Source organism: Spermophilus citellus (genome assembly GCF_964194105.1).
Source record: "Spermophilus citellus genome assembly, chromosome: 4".
NCBI classification, from domain to species: domain Eukaryota; kingdom Metazoa; phylum Chordata; class Mammalia; order Rodentia; family Sciuridae; genus Spermophilus; species Spermophilus citellus.
In genome coordinates, this window is record NC_138185.1 from 45912887 (window position 1) to 45928145 (window position 15259).

A 15259-nucleotide genomic window follows, 5' to 3' on the forward strand; every position below is an offset into this window, starting at 1 on the left:
GGAGGGAAGGGGTTGGTAGTAGGAAGGATAGTCGAACGAACTGGACATTATTACCCTATGGGCATATATGACTTCATGACCAGTGGAATTCTATATCACATGTAACCAAAAGAATGAGAAGTTATACTCCACTTATGTATGATGTGTCAAATGCATTCTACTGTCATTTATAACTAATTTAAACACACACAGAGAGAGAGAGAGAGAGAGAGAGAGAGAGAGAGTCTTTAAAACTGAAGCAAGAAATATCCAAATAGGCTCAAAACAACAATATTAAGTGGCTTTTCTTATCTTCCAAGTGGAGTTTGGCCAACAAATATTTATTGAGAGGCTACTGTGTGCCAGGCATTTTTGTTCCAGGAGAACAAGAGACAAGGATCAGGTGGAGACAGACAATGAACAAGAAGATTAATAATTCGGTAAGAGACCCAGCAGGAAACGTCTCTAAGTCAACCAAGTGGAGTGGAGCGGGAGCTATTTGTGATGAGTTATTAAAAAAAAAAAATCCTCATTGAGTAGGAAACATCTAGGCTGAGATCTAAGTGACAGAAATTTGTACCATATGGAGATCTGGGGGAAAGAGAGCCATGCAGAGGGAACCGCAAATTCAAAGATTCTAGGGTAAAATCAGCCGTGGAGTGTTCAAGGAACAGAGAGAAGGCCAGTATGGCTAGAGCAAAAGGAACAAGGAGGAGTCTGGTGCAGGATTAAGTAGAAGTACATTATAAAATAATAAACCCACTCAGAGAGAGCCATATTCTTAAAAAGACTGACCAAAATTATATTCCAGTTCCCTGAACCTGAAAATTGTTTCTACTTCATGAAAATTCTTATGCCTGAGATAAAACTTGAAAAGGATTTAATGAAAAACCTTTACTCTTCCCCTTATCTGTTCTGGTTTAGCTATTTCCTCAGAGGTTGTCGGGCACAGAGAGGAAGAAATGCAATGTTTTAAAAATACCATCATTCTCTGAAGAGTGACGTTGCTTTGCTAAGTCATGGCGGTGAAATCTACTCTGGTTGATGAAAAACCTCAATACTTATTTATTAAATAATTGTTTAAACAGGACTTTCTGCTGGAAAACTTTCCCCCAACATCATATAATCATGTGAAGAAGCACAGACCAAGAGAGCAATTTCATGGTTCATGCCGCCATTAATGCTCTGTTGTACCTTTTGAGAGCAAGACTCTTCTGTTCAAGTTTGGGGAAGGAAGGGTTTAAATTTTAGGGTCTGTCACATTTGGTCATCCAAGTGAAAACAGTGGGACTTAAGTGGCTTGCTGTGATGGTAAATAATTGGGTAGTGCTGGGGATTCTTCTCTGGCAATAAGGGAGAGAAGTTCTATTACCCACCATCCAATGCATTAAGTCGGAAGACTCACTCCTTTGCTGATATCCTTGCAAAAGCCTGGTCCCAAGCAATCAAATCATAGGTCATTTTCTGCAAGACTCACCTTTGTATGGTCATAACTGGCCAGAGGAGCATATCAACAATGAGATGCTCAGAGGAAACATTAAGTTAACATTGCTATGCATGGCTGTAAATTTACAGAAGGGCTCAGGAGAGCTTGGGAGACCAAACATTCTACAACTTCTGCGTCACTTAACTTGATAGACCCTCTCACTTGGCAGAGAGGAGCTGTCCATCGCTCAGGCAGACATCACTTTAACCAGGCCCCTGAGGATGCCCTGAGTTATGCCCACGCCAAGCTCTGTGCCTCAAGAGATGGGAACCCTGGGAACAGCACTTCAGACATCTCCTTCCAGAGCACGGATGCTGGCACAGGACTGGCTGTGGTACCCAGGAGACAGAGGTGCAACATTGTTGCTGTTTGTGAATCTCAAACCCAGGTATCAGTGAAGGAGGTGTTGGTTTCAGGTGTGTTTTAGAAGCTTTTTGTCACTGAGCATCAACATACCCGAGATGGAAAGAAAACTGATAAATGGAAATTATCTGTTCTCTGCAGCCAGGAGTGGCCTGCTGCTTTCTGTGAGAGCTCCTGAGTTCCTACCCCTGCCCTACTTTAGGTGAAGCGAACCATTAGGGATGGATGAACAGGGCCCCAAAGGCTGTTTTACTCAGCAGAGGAAGGAGCCCATCTGCGTTCAAACCCACGGGGACTTGAGAACTTGATGGTGCCTTTCTCAAACAGGAAAGAAAAGAAACAATCCAAACAGAAGGCTGTTTGCCTTCAATTTTTGAAAAGAGTGTTTTCCATAATTTGCTGCAAACAAAGCCTGGATCCCAGATCTTGTGGCTGGTCTGGGTCCAAGTATTCTGTTTGTGGTGGGGTCATTTACAAGAGAGATCACCAGCTCTGTCTGTGTTTTGTGCTTTTTTAAAAAATCTATGGGCTGTCCCCTCCCACCCCACATCCATCTTTTCTCTTGATTATGGAGCTTTCTTGGGTGATTTCTATTCAAATTCAACAGAGTTTAAATGCAGCTTTAAGTGTCCAGTCCTGTAGGATTGGTAGCGACAATGAAAATACAGGAGTGCTCAAGACTTAAAAATTTCTTTAGAAAAGCAAAGTCCTTAAGTCACTGCGGGTGTGTGTGTGTGTGCCTTCAAAGAAAGTGTGTCCTTCAAAAGAAAAAGAAAACCAAAATGAACATACTAAGAAGGATCAATTCTACTTGATTAGGATTTACATAGGCATAGCCATAGTATACAGCAGTCCTTATATTCCCAAGGAATATAATTTGGAATTTTGGTATTCTATTAGGACTTGATTTTGTTGTCCACTGGTGTAAAGGGATTGTTCTAAACATAATGCAAACAGGTAAATGTACTTCTTTGTAATTTTAAATATTTCTTTGCTTTGGTATATTTTTATTTTATTTTTTACCATTTCTTTTGAGAAGGGACAGAAAGGAAAAGTACAGCTAATAAGAAACAATTCATCACAAAGCCCTTCCCGTCCCTCAAAAATGGTGGGTTCTCATATCACACTGGGTTCATCAGAATCAACCAGGCAGGCAGAATGGCTGTGTGGAAACCCCATTACTGTCGATCAGCCAACAACCCAGGTAAACTTTCCCTGCTTCACACACATACATAAACACACACACTCACAAGTACACATTCTCACACACACACACTTTGATACACAGGCTCATACATGCTCACACACATAAGGCTCACACACATACACTTGCACACTTCCTACACACACACACTCATATGTATGCTTCTCAGGTGAAAATGCATACCTACAAACACATTTTCATATTTATGCTTATGCACATACTCTCACACACATTCACTCATACACACATCATACATACGTATTCACTCACTCTACACATTCACACACACATATTCACATGTTTGACACGTCCACAAACATATTCACACCCAGACATACATGTGAACACACACTGTTGCACACACACATTCACACATGCTCACTCTTACGCACAAATACACACACATATATTGAAATGTATATGATCCCATACACACATTTTTACACACATACTTATATACACACCCATTCATACACATATATACGCCCTTACCCATATACATTTATACACACTCACACAGTACACATGCACCCATGTTCACATGCTCACACACATTGACACACCAACACAAACTATCACATACATACACACATATGCACAAAGGAACCTGCCTTTGGTTATGAGGGTGAATCCAAGTGGACGTCTTCATGGCTAAAGTAGTGAAGGAAACTCACTCTTGATTTAGGCACAGTGAGATCTGAATAATGCACCAGACTACCCCCAAGGAATCTCGTGGTCATCGTCTTCAAATTGTCAGCTGATTGTAAATAGCAATACCCAAATCCTCATCCGCTGGTTCATCTCCTCCACTTCACAGTCAGGCACAGTGTCGCATTTATATCTGGGACAAAGGGTTGCTCAGCTCATCTCCGGATTCCTCAGAGAACTGTGGGAAGGCTGGATGGTGTCATCTCAAGGCCTGCCTCCCAGGTGGTCCCAGGGGGAGACAGTGTCCAGTTAGCTAGCTGAAGAGCTGGCAAATCCAGACCACCCGGGGACATCTACCAGGGTTGTCACTCAGGTGCATGAAGCTTAGGGCTAGAGACCTTTTGATCCCAGGTTTAGCTTCCAGTGCTGGAAGGCAGCCGAGTGGGAGTTTGAAATACTATTGATGTCCCATAGGGGCCTCCCTGAGTCCCCAGAGGGTCGCAAGGCCAGGCTCGTATTTAGTTAGCAGTAATGATCTCGTTAGGGGTGTGAATGGGCCACCTCCCAAGACATTCAGCCCTGCCAGCATGCCTCCCCACCCAGCTCTGCGTCCCCTGTGTGGCCTTACATGGGACATGAACTGCGATTAACAGACTCCCAGTGCTTCATAATTTGCAAAACAGCATTACACAAGGGAAGTTGAGGACAATTGGAATAGGACACTGGCTGGGCAGGAGGTGGTTGTCAACAGAGTCAGGACAATCCCGGGAGCAGGGCTTAACAAAGCTGGCAGGGTACAATGTCACAGCTGGCTGCTGGTGGGGCGCCGGTTGGACAGCGCCTCCCGTCCATCCAGGTGGTCAGGCTGAGCTGGCCTTTTAACTTTGTGAGTTGCTTTAAAAGGAAAGAGAGGGGGGAAACCCCTCCTCTTGCTTCAGTAGGAAAGAAAGTAAGAGGAGGCTATTGAGCAAGAGAAAGAAAGAGATTAAGTAGCAAAGAAAGTGACAAGCTGATAATAGAGAACGATTTCAATGGTGGTAATCCTTGACATACAAGGAAAAATATGAATACTTTTGTTCTTGAGTTTAGATTAACTTTGCATCAGGAGGGATCCCCAAATGAAAGTTGGTGGGTTGGGCCTGCCCTGAAGTTCAGTGAAGGCCAGTCGCCTGGGGACTGACAAAGCCCTTGGGAAACTTCTGCTTTAAGGAATATTTACGCAAACAACTGTGGCTGGGCAGGCTCTGTATGAAAAGACCACACCGGTTGAAGGCTGAACAGGCAAATTATTAAAGATATGAGATGTGAGGGCATTTGCCCTGTCTTTCTTCTTCTCACCGTATTACACACTGCAAGGTCATCTCTGCCCCGTGGACGCTGCTTAACATTCAAATATCATAAAAGTTTGGTATTTTTAATATCCATCGCATGCAGAAAATCTGATTTTTATCAGTGTGTATTCAAACTTCCATGTATCAGGGGCCATTATCCACAGTTCTCAGAGCAACAGGAAGTTGGTTTTACGGGAACATCATAATGAGGAGACTTGTTTGACTCTAAAGAAACTTAATGACTTATTGAGACCCAAGGAAAGGACAAAATAAACCAAGAATTGTCTGGGTGGGATTTATTTTTAGATTCTTGCATGCTCTATTTTTTTTTCACCCTGCTAGAAAGTCTAGCCTTCTGCTTAGGTGACACTGAGGTGACACTGACTTATTTCCTGTCTACTAATTAGAGTGACTACCCTAGCTACCCCTTTCTCAGTAGTTCTTCTCATTGTTGCACTTATGCCACCACCAGAATAGTCAATAGTGCTGCTTCCAACCCACACAGCATGCTGTGTTTCCTCTGGCAAATATCTTTATCAATTTAAAAACAGCTCCAGCTGGTAGCTTGGACTTGCATGCAGAATTCATCATGGTGGTTTGAAAACGTGTCTGGTTTCATGGGGTACGGATGTTCTGACAATTGGGGACTGAAAGGACATGCAGTTCAGGGGTGTATAATCCTATGAGTCATTTAGTTCTGAGGTACCTATAGCAATAGCCACTTGTAACCCCAAATTCTTGCTTACGATGAAAGAAAAGAACTTTTCTTTAAAAGAATTGCAATGAGCAGCTGGCACTGATACGAGGGTGGTGTAGGTGACAGAGGTGTCAAAAGAGGTGGTGGAGGACTGAGCAGTAGAACGCGGTGGATGTTATCAGGCAGTGACATGGTGACATGTGGTGCTTTTGGGGCCACGTCTCATCCAGTCAGGATGACTGACAGACTTATTTTATGATTGACTTAGCAGCTGGGATTTGTCTTGACAGCTGTGTGTACGTGTCCCCTTCCAGATTGGCAGGCTAAGGAGAAAAGAGTGCTGGGGGTCCTCCGAGTGCAGGACTGGTGCAGCCATGTGTCGCCGACTCTGCTCAGGTACAGACTCACACAGGCTACCATGCCCTCTACCACTTCTTCACAGTGTCACCATGGTGTCCTTAGAACCTCCTAACACAGGCTTTGCCTTTGGCCTGTATCATCTCTTCCTGGTTAAAACAGAAAACTGAACACCTCTCCTCCCACTATTCCTGGTAGAGTTGTCATAAAGGGAAGCTTTCTTGCAAAGTGTCTATTCTGGCAATTCTGGAAAAATTGAGGGTAGTCTCTTCAATCAAAACAATTGATTCCTTGACTTTTTTTTATTGCTGTTAAAATATCTCTTTTAAAAATTTTCTAATTGGCACATAATAATGGTACATATTTATGGGGTACACTACAATAATTTAATACATATATACACGCATAATGATCAAATCAAGGTAACTAGTATTTCTATTCACTTAAACATTTATCATTTCTTTGTGTTGGGAAACTTCAAGCTGATTTCTTCCTTGACAAATAAGAACTGGATTTGTATTTGGCTTTCAAACTTCATGGGGTCCTGGTGCACAAAATGTATGAAATGCTAAAAATAGAAGGTTTGGGTTTGTTTTGTTGCAGTGCTGGGATTGAACCCAGGGCCTCATGCATACTAGACAAGCCTAGCATGAATATCCTCAGCCCAAAATAACAATTTTTAAAAAGCACTGCAATTTTTTGGTATAGTAATGATAGACACATGTCATTATACATTTGTCATAGAAGGTATAATACACAGAGTGAACCCTAATGTTAAAATATGGACTTTAGTGAATAATGTACCAATAGTGGGTAATCAGTTGTAACAAATAAACCACACCAACAATTCCTAAATGGGGCTTGGACTTGCCTGCAGAATTCATCATTCATGTAGAAGAGGGAAAGGGGTGGGTATTAGGAATTTTCTGATCAAATTTTCTAGAAACCTGCTAGGATTCTATTAAGATTTTGCAATCATTTCTGTAAAACTTCTCTTTAAAAAACAGCCTACTAATTTTAAAACAAGCAAAAGATTGAATTGTAGCCAAGATGAAGAATGTTTTTAATTTGTGGATATCAGGCTACAGTACATGAGGACTTGGAAGAATTTTTCCAGAGGAGGGTACTTCACAGTGAAACTGAAGGAAAACCTGAATAAACCCTCTGGTTTTAATTACTTCTAGTTACTTGCTTTCATCACTGAGTTTATAAGTTGCTCAACTAAACAATAAAGTAATAGATACCTGCTAGTTTTGCCATAGACAATACCTCCAATTTATGGTTGTCTAGCTCAAACCCCTTGGGCAGGCCCAAGTGTTCGATGGGTAACTTTTTGATATTATCAGATCAAAAACTCCACCCACAGATCACATCAATGCCACTATTTTCTGAATATGTACCCTATGAAGAGCCATGAAGTTTGTGCAGCCCACTGAATACTTACTTTATTCTTCCTCACTTGCAATGCCTTTCCCTGCGTCTTAACCTACCCTGCTTCTTTAACCCATAAGTACCCCTAAACCCTATCCTTGGAGAAGTAGAATTGAGGCTCAGCTCTCATCTCCACACAAATGGTTCCTCAAGAATAAACCCTCTTTTTTCAAAATTTGTTGTGTCAGTGATTGGCATACGGTAAGGCAGGCAAAAAAGAACTGGGTCAGTAATACTATCTGTGAAACTTCCTTCCTGGCCTGCCCAGGGAAGGTGCTTACCAGGCCCAGACAGACATCCACCTGGAAAGGCCAGGGTCAGGGCCATGCACTGAGCCTGCAGTAATACCTCCAGGAAAGACTATTGTGCATTTTTGCCTCCTCTATTCTTATTTTTGTTAATGGCATCATTTGAATAGGTAATACACAAATATGCTAAAATCATTGAAACAGGGCCAAAGACAAAGAAACATTCATTTTCTTCCTAATCTTCTGGTTCTGCTCTCTAGAGACAAACCTTGTTTTAGCTCCTCCTATACTCATGCAGATATACTTTATGTATAAACAGCATATGTTCATCCTATTTGTTGAAAAGAAACAGTAGTGTGTACTGCCAACTTCTATGATAGCCCCCGGGGCTCCTGTTCACTAGTGCATGTGCCCTATATGATCCTCTCTTGATGTGGGAAGGACCAAGGGAAATGATGAGCTATCATTACCCTGATTAGGTTGGGCTACATACGCCTCCACCATAGCTACTGGCTCTGAAGATATAAGATGCCATGTTGTCAGAGAGCCCCATGCTGGGACCTGAGGGTAGTCCATAAGAGCTGGGGACCCCTGGCTTAGAGTCAGCAAGGAACTGACTTCTTCCAATAACTTGGAAGATAAACCTGAACGTCAGATGAGACTATAGTCCAAGTGGGCACCTTGAAATCTGACTGGTGAGATACTAAGTGGATCCATATCCAGAGTCCTGACTTAAGGAAACTTTGAAATAATATCTTTATGTGGTTTTAAGCTGCTATATTTGTGGTAATTTTTTATGCAGCAATTGAAAACTAATACAAGTACCGTCATATGCTTGCATAACAATTGTTCAGTCAATGATGGACCACATATATGATGGTAGTCCCATGAGACTATGTTGCCTAGTGACATCACAGCCATCAGTTTGTGTAAATACATCCTATGATGTTTGCATAATGAAAAATCACCTAATGACTCATTTCTCAGGATGCATCTCCATTGTTAAGTGACACATGACTGTAGTACTAGAAAAGTACTTATTTTTCTGTTTTGTTTGTAAATTTTCCTCCACTTGAAATGTCTGTTTAGTTCTTTTGCCCATTTATTAATTAGGTTATCTGGGGTCTTTTGTTTGATTGGTGTTAAGCTTTTTGAGTTCTTTATATATTCTGGATATTAATCTCCTGTCAGAGAAGTGGCTGGCAAAGATTTTTTCCCATTCTATAGGCTCTCTTGTCATGCCATCCTTATGTATATGTATAAAGCACCAATAAAAATAAATAAATGAATGAATTAAAGGAAGATCAATAGAAAAGGAGAATAGGAGGAGTAATGAAAAGAGGAGGGGTACCATGAACTGAAAAGAGTAAATCAAATTGCATGCATGTATGACTTTGTCAAAATAAAACCAACTACTATATATAACTATAATGCTGTAATTAAAAAATAATAAAAATACTATCTTGGAGATGGTTCCAGTAAATCCTTTAAACCTACTTATACCAGCTATTTGTTTATCATTTGATCCACTGAATTTTTTTTTCTAAAGAAGCTTGTGTTTTACAAATCAAAGTTCTGTAGTAGCAGTGTTTGGTAATGGACTTGGGCCATGTTCTCATAATAAGTAATGAAGTGACAAGAGGACATGAAAGTAATTTGGTCAGAGTTATTTTCCAATCTTTCTGTTTTTTTTGTTTGGGTTTTTTTTTTTTGAAGATTAAATCAAGGAAGACTCTTAAAGAGCAAGACAATTTCCAATGGGATACTTAATAAACTAATTTTCCTGTTATGATTAGAGTATGCATTTTTTCTCTTATGAAAACAATACCAGAGATGTTCAGGACTTTGGGCACAGACTAGTGACTCAGTCTCCCTTTCCTTTAGCAAATAACTAGACCACCCATCCCAGCTTTCCTTGAGATTCAGTTGATCATAAATTTTAGCCAATGAAACATGGCCGAAGAAATGTCTGCCCCTTGGGGTTGTGGCTCAGTGGCAGATCACTTGCCTAGTGAGTGTGAAGCATTGGGTTCAGTCCTCAGCACCACATAAAAATAAATAAATAAAATAAATTGTTGTGCCCATCTGCAACTAAAATTTTTAATTTTCTTTTTTAAAGAAATGTCTGCCCCTTCCAGGGCTGCCCCCAAAGCAAACATCAGCTGGATTCTCCAGTCTCTCCTCCTCCAACCTGCCAGCTAGAAACAAGATTTAAGAGAGAACTTAAAATTTTAGAGGATAGTAGAACCCAAAATTGAAAGGAGACATGTCTCAGAACCACCTCATGAACCATTATGTGAGTGGGAAATAAACTCTGTATTAAGATGATGAAATTTGAGGATTGTTTGTTTTGTCAGAGAGCTTTCTCTCACTGATGTAGGATTAAGTACTTGCTTCAAAAAGGTTTCTTTATGTTGCAAGAAGAATCACATCAGGATCTCTTTCAACTGCAAGGTCCTTTACACAGGGAACGTGATGGCATTATTACAGGCCTATTTTAGGGGCACTTTGATTGTGCAAGATGCTGGCACATTCAGAGCCATACTCAAGGTGAGCGTTCAGCAAAATGTATGTGCTGAGCTCTGGGGTCAAAAAACACACAATGATATTTGTTCTTAGTTATGATTAACATCATGATCTCCCTGTAATTTAGTAGCAAATAAATTCTAGGTTTGTATCTGTTTTCTTATTTTTTTAATACATCTGGTTCTTTTAGCTGATTTATGGTTTTCCTTTTTTTCAACTTTTCATTTGAATTTCCCCATAAGCAACACACTGCAAGAAAAGGAATTCCTTTCCAACTCTACCTGTTGTTTTTTTTACTGAAATAAATGTGTTTTGGTAAAGTCAGTGTTTGGGTAGCTTCCATTGAGTTCAGAGAAATTGTCCTTTGACCAGCAATATATTTTTGGCATTATTTGCTTTAATGGGTGAATAGTTTTGCAGGATTCTTGAAATTTATGTGTACTTTCCTGCTAGTTTGAGAGCTTTAGACAGTCAGGGACTATAGACCCCCCCCCGCCCCCCCCCCCCCCCCCCCCGCTTTAGCCCTAACTTGTGGCTCAGATGATCAGTAATTTCCCACTGAATATAAGAATAATTTGATAAAAGAATCCTTTTCCCTTTATGGACACATATATGCTATTTTAGCCTATATGCAAAAATATGACTTTAAGCCAAGTTAACTGGAGATAATAAAGATTCAATTAAGCATCTTTCTTTGTTAGAGTTATGATTTTGGTTCATTGTTTCATCTTTAGGTCTCGAGTCATGGAATAAGGATTAGATGTACAGAACTTTGCTTTACATCTTGCAGAAATAAGTCAGCTACCCACTTTTTTTTCAAGAAAACTTGAAGCTTTGGGAAAAATGGGAATATTCTACTTAAGGTCAGGAAATATATAGCTTGAAAAATAAGGGAACAGAAGATATTGTCTGAGACCAGTTTTTCTGAAATGATGTTTATTGGCAGCTATGAGAATCCACTTGACTAGGCAATTCCTGTGAAAAGGAAAGAAAAATTTCAAGAGTAAGCCCAGGGAATCTGGGAGCACTGTCTGTTGCTTCCTCTTAAGCAGCAGCAAATTCTATGAGCTTGTCATGAAAAGAAGTGAGAACAGTCACCCACCCTTTGGGAAGTTGTTGAAGCAGCAGCACTGGAGCTGCCAAGAGCACTCTTTATCATGTCAATTCCATTTGGGGTTTGTGGATATGGCAGCCGAGAGCTTCAGCCCTGTGGGTCACACATGCAGGCACATGGGACATCCCAAGGATGGGCCTGTTGGGTTAATTAGGTTTTGAAGACAGTACACATGATTTACAGACTTCAAGAAGAAAAGAGAAGAAGAGCAAAAGATTGTGATGCAGGTAAGAGAGCAGAACTGCACTTAAGGATGCCCACATTTTTGGTTGAGTTCTCATTCTGCTGAATTGAGCATCATTTCCATGTGAGCTAAACTTAAAAAAACAAATAAAAGTGGAATAAATGAGCTTAGGTTTCCTTACCACAAATACTTCTTTATGCTAGAAAATCTAGAAGAATACTTGGTCAATCCAAAGATTGATTTTAAATATCCCAAAAGAGCCAGAGTAGGCAGGATTTTTTTTAAGGCACTACAAGTCAAGAAGTATGTGCTATAGTTTAGAGGTGAGGGGGTCCCCCCAAAGCTCCTGTGTTAATGAAGGGATATTCGGAAGCAAAATGTTTGGATTCTGAGAGCTATAACCTAATCAGTTCATCCTGGTTTGAATGAACTAACTGGGTGGTAATGGCAGGCAGGTGGGGTATGGCTGGAGGAGGTGGGTCATGGGGTGGGGGTAGGGGTGCCTTGGAATGGATCATCTTCCCTGAAGCCCTGCTCCCTTTCTTTCTCTGTTCTTGGCACCACAAGCAGAGCAGTACTTCTCTGCCACACCATTGGATCATGATGTTCTGCCTCATCTTGGCCCTGACCGATGGAGTTGGCCCATCATGAACTAAACTTCTGAAACTATCAGCCAAAGTAAACTTTTCTTTAGGTTGTTCTTGTAAAGTATTTTGGTCACAGCAATGAAAAGTTGACTAACATAGGGAACTATTCCTCTGCTTATGAAAGAACTTTACCCATATCTACAGTCAGAAATTCACTCGAGGGACCCAATTTCCCTCCCTCACTTTACTTTGTAAATTTGGTGATGGCCTAGGCTCTCAATCCACATTAATTTCTCTTGAAAACAGAAATTTTTCTTGCTGTATTTGAAGACATTATGAGATGGCAGGGATTCCTATGGGGAACAGTTGTGACCAAGAGAGACACAAGTAACTAAGAAAGTCAATTACAAAGAAATACTGTTGTTCAAGCTGAAGAAAAGAAAGTGCATAGGGATAGAGAGGTGAATTTTGCAGATAGAAAAATTGGGCAGGCCCTTGAGATCTGTTTCTATTTTGAACATCTGCTGTTGGCTGTTTTTTTGACTATTTCCCTCTGTTTTCCTTATATATGAGTGGATCTAAATGACTTCTGATGTTTTCAAAATAGAAAAACATGATGGAAAAGGTAAGGTGATTGCAAAAAAGAAATAAAGCACAGAAAATAAATTGTCAATTTAGAACCTAAGATCCCCTTCTCAGCAGGATTATTAATGTGTGTGCAAGTGTCCGCTTTTATTTTGGAAGAGGGTAGGTGGTTACTAGAGAGGTGTTAAAACTTAGTTCAACAAGTCTACTTATTAATTATTAGATATTAATTCTTCTAAGCATTCTGTGCCAGAAAAGAGCAATTTATTTTTGATAGGAAAATTATTTTAATAAGTAACTACAATATTTCTCCCTCTTGAATCTCATGAATTAAAAAATGTTGAACATCAGATAGCACAGCTCTGAATTTCAATGGCTTTCAATTCATGAATGTAACCACAATAGGAAATAAATTCATCACTAGGTCTCAATTTATTTACAAAAGATCCCAGCTGTTGCCCACTGCCAAAAATGGGTGGAGACAGTTTTGTTCACAGGAGTGGATTTCTGGCTATTGAAAAAGCATTTATAGGCATTATTAATGAGAATAATCAGCTCAGTGAAAAATACAATTATGAACTATGGTTCAGATATTCAAGTGCAAGTATTCAGAGAGTGATGTGGCAGCTAATCTGTAAGGATAGTTTTGAAAATAATGACATTTAAACTATCATAGTAATTGTTCTCATAAAGAAACATGACCTGCTGCAATGAATAATAAAATCCTATACAAAAATTAGGTCTGGTATTAGAAATCATGAAACCAAACACAGTAAGTTTTACCATAGTAAGTCACCTCTGTGGGAGAAAAATCAATGCATTTATTAAAAATGTTGAAGAAACTTCTTTAAAGAGGAAAAATACTAACAAGCCAACATTTCTTCCATGAATCTCTAGGAAGAATACTTGCCAAGTTCACAAGTATAAAGAAGAACTTTAATGATTATTCAAAGCATAATATGAAGGACAGCAGTTAATCTGATTAGAGTAATGACATTCCTAATGTATTTATTTGGAGTAGCGATTGCTGAATTGCACTGTTATTAGCAAGCTTGCCCTGTTTACTGGAATGCTGATACATATTTAAAAATCTGTCTTTGAATAATGCAGACTGTGCATGTGGACAATAGAAGGGGGTCTTTTGCTTTCCTATCCTCCTTTATGTATTATCTGATCTGCCTGCCTTGTTGGAATGGGTCCCAGGGCTTTGTTATTGTTGATGCTCTGCTCTCTCCCACCCCTCCTGGGTTTGGGCTCCTTGGGTGCTGATGTCTGATACACTCACGACACCTCAGAGTAATGCAGCTGAGAATTTATCATTCCTGAGCTATTTAAATATCCCTGTAAACTCTTCTCTTTTTACTTAGTTAGAAACCATTTCTCATGCTTGATTAATTGGTTCACCAACCTTAAAACTATTCCATTTGTAATTTGTGAGTAGGATCAATTTCCTAAAACATTCAAGCTTACAGGACCATTGCCTGCATGTGAGATGAGCTAGAACTGAGACCCTCCTAACCTGAGGATGTTTCCAAAACTACGCTCTTTGATGAGAGGGAGAAGAAATATATGTATCAAATTGCCATCCTGGCTCCGTACCTTTCAAAAATTGTAAACTCAGCTGCATTATTTCCTTGCATTCTGCATGTCCAGAACCTTCATTGGAATCTGAACATTTTAATCCATCAGTATGTAAGACTGGAATCAATGGGTTCTTGAAAGGGAGGAGTAGAAATCCAAAAATAAAAAATAAAAAGAAGTCACTATGTTCTGAAATTTTATGTTCCCCTCTCAAATTCTTATATTAAAACCTAATCACCAGTGTGATGGTTAGGAGATGAAGATTTGGGGACGGGATTAGGTTATTGAGTCAGTGCCTTTATGAATTGGATTATACCCTCATAGAAGAGATCCCAGAGAACTGCATTGTCCCCCCATCAAGAGAGGACATGGTAAGAAGTCACCATTTATGAACTAGAAAGCTCTTACCCTCCAGACAGTGAATCTGCCAGTGCCTTCATCTTTGACTTCCCACCCTCCAGAACTGTGAGAAATTTCTATTGTTGATAAGCCCCCTAGTCTATGGCATATTTTTTATTAGAACAACAATGAACTGAGACAGAAGTATGAACCAAACCATTGAGTACTGGCAGCTTTTCTGGCACCTGTAGTCAGCTTTTGTGTCAGCTGGTGGCTGGAAGATGCAGCATGGCTTCTCTCACCTATCTAGTGTGGACAAGCTGGTTATTGGGACAATGGGACCCACTGGATCACATGTCTCTCATCCTCCAACAGGCTGGTCTTAGCTTCTCCTCACGTAATATTCAGAGGGTTCCAGAGCAACAAAAATGTAAGCCCCCACGTGCAAGTATATTCTGAACCTTTGTTGCTGTCCCACCTACCAAAGCAATTCACATGGCCAACCCAAATTGATGCAGCATTGTTGGATAAAATACATATGTCTAGTTAAGTTTGAATTTCAGATATATAAGCAGCAATTGTCTTGGTACTAGAATATC

At 40.1% G+C, this 15259-nt stretch overlaps 1 pseudogene across 1 annotated transcript in view; it reads left to right on the forward strand.

Moving 5' to 3' along the window:
• Positions 1-395: 395 nt before the first annotated feature.
• LOC308648139 (E3 ubiquitin-protein ligase TRAIP-like) overlaps positions 396-15259 on the forward strand; it is a 158134-nt pseudogene continuing 143270 nt past the window's right edge. The window contains exons 1-2 of the transcript in view: positions 396-419; positions 1635-1881. The product of the transcript in view is annotated as an E3 ubiquitin-protein ligase TRAIP-like (transcript). The remainder of the gene's footprint in view (positions 420-1634; positions 1882-15259) is intronic.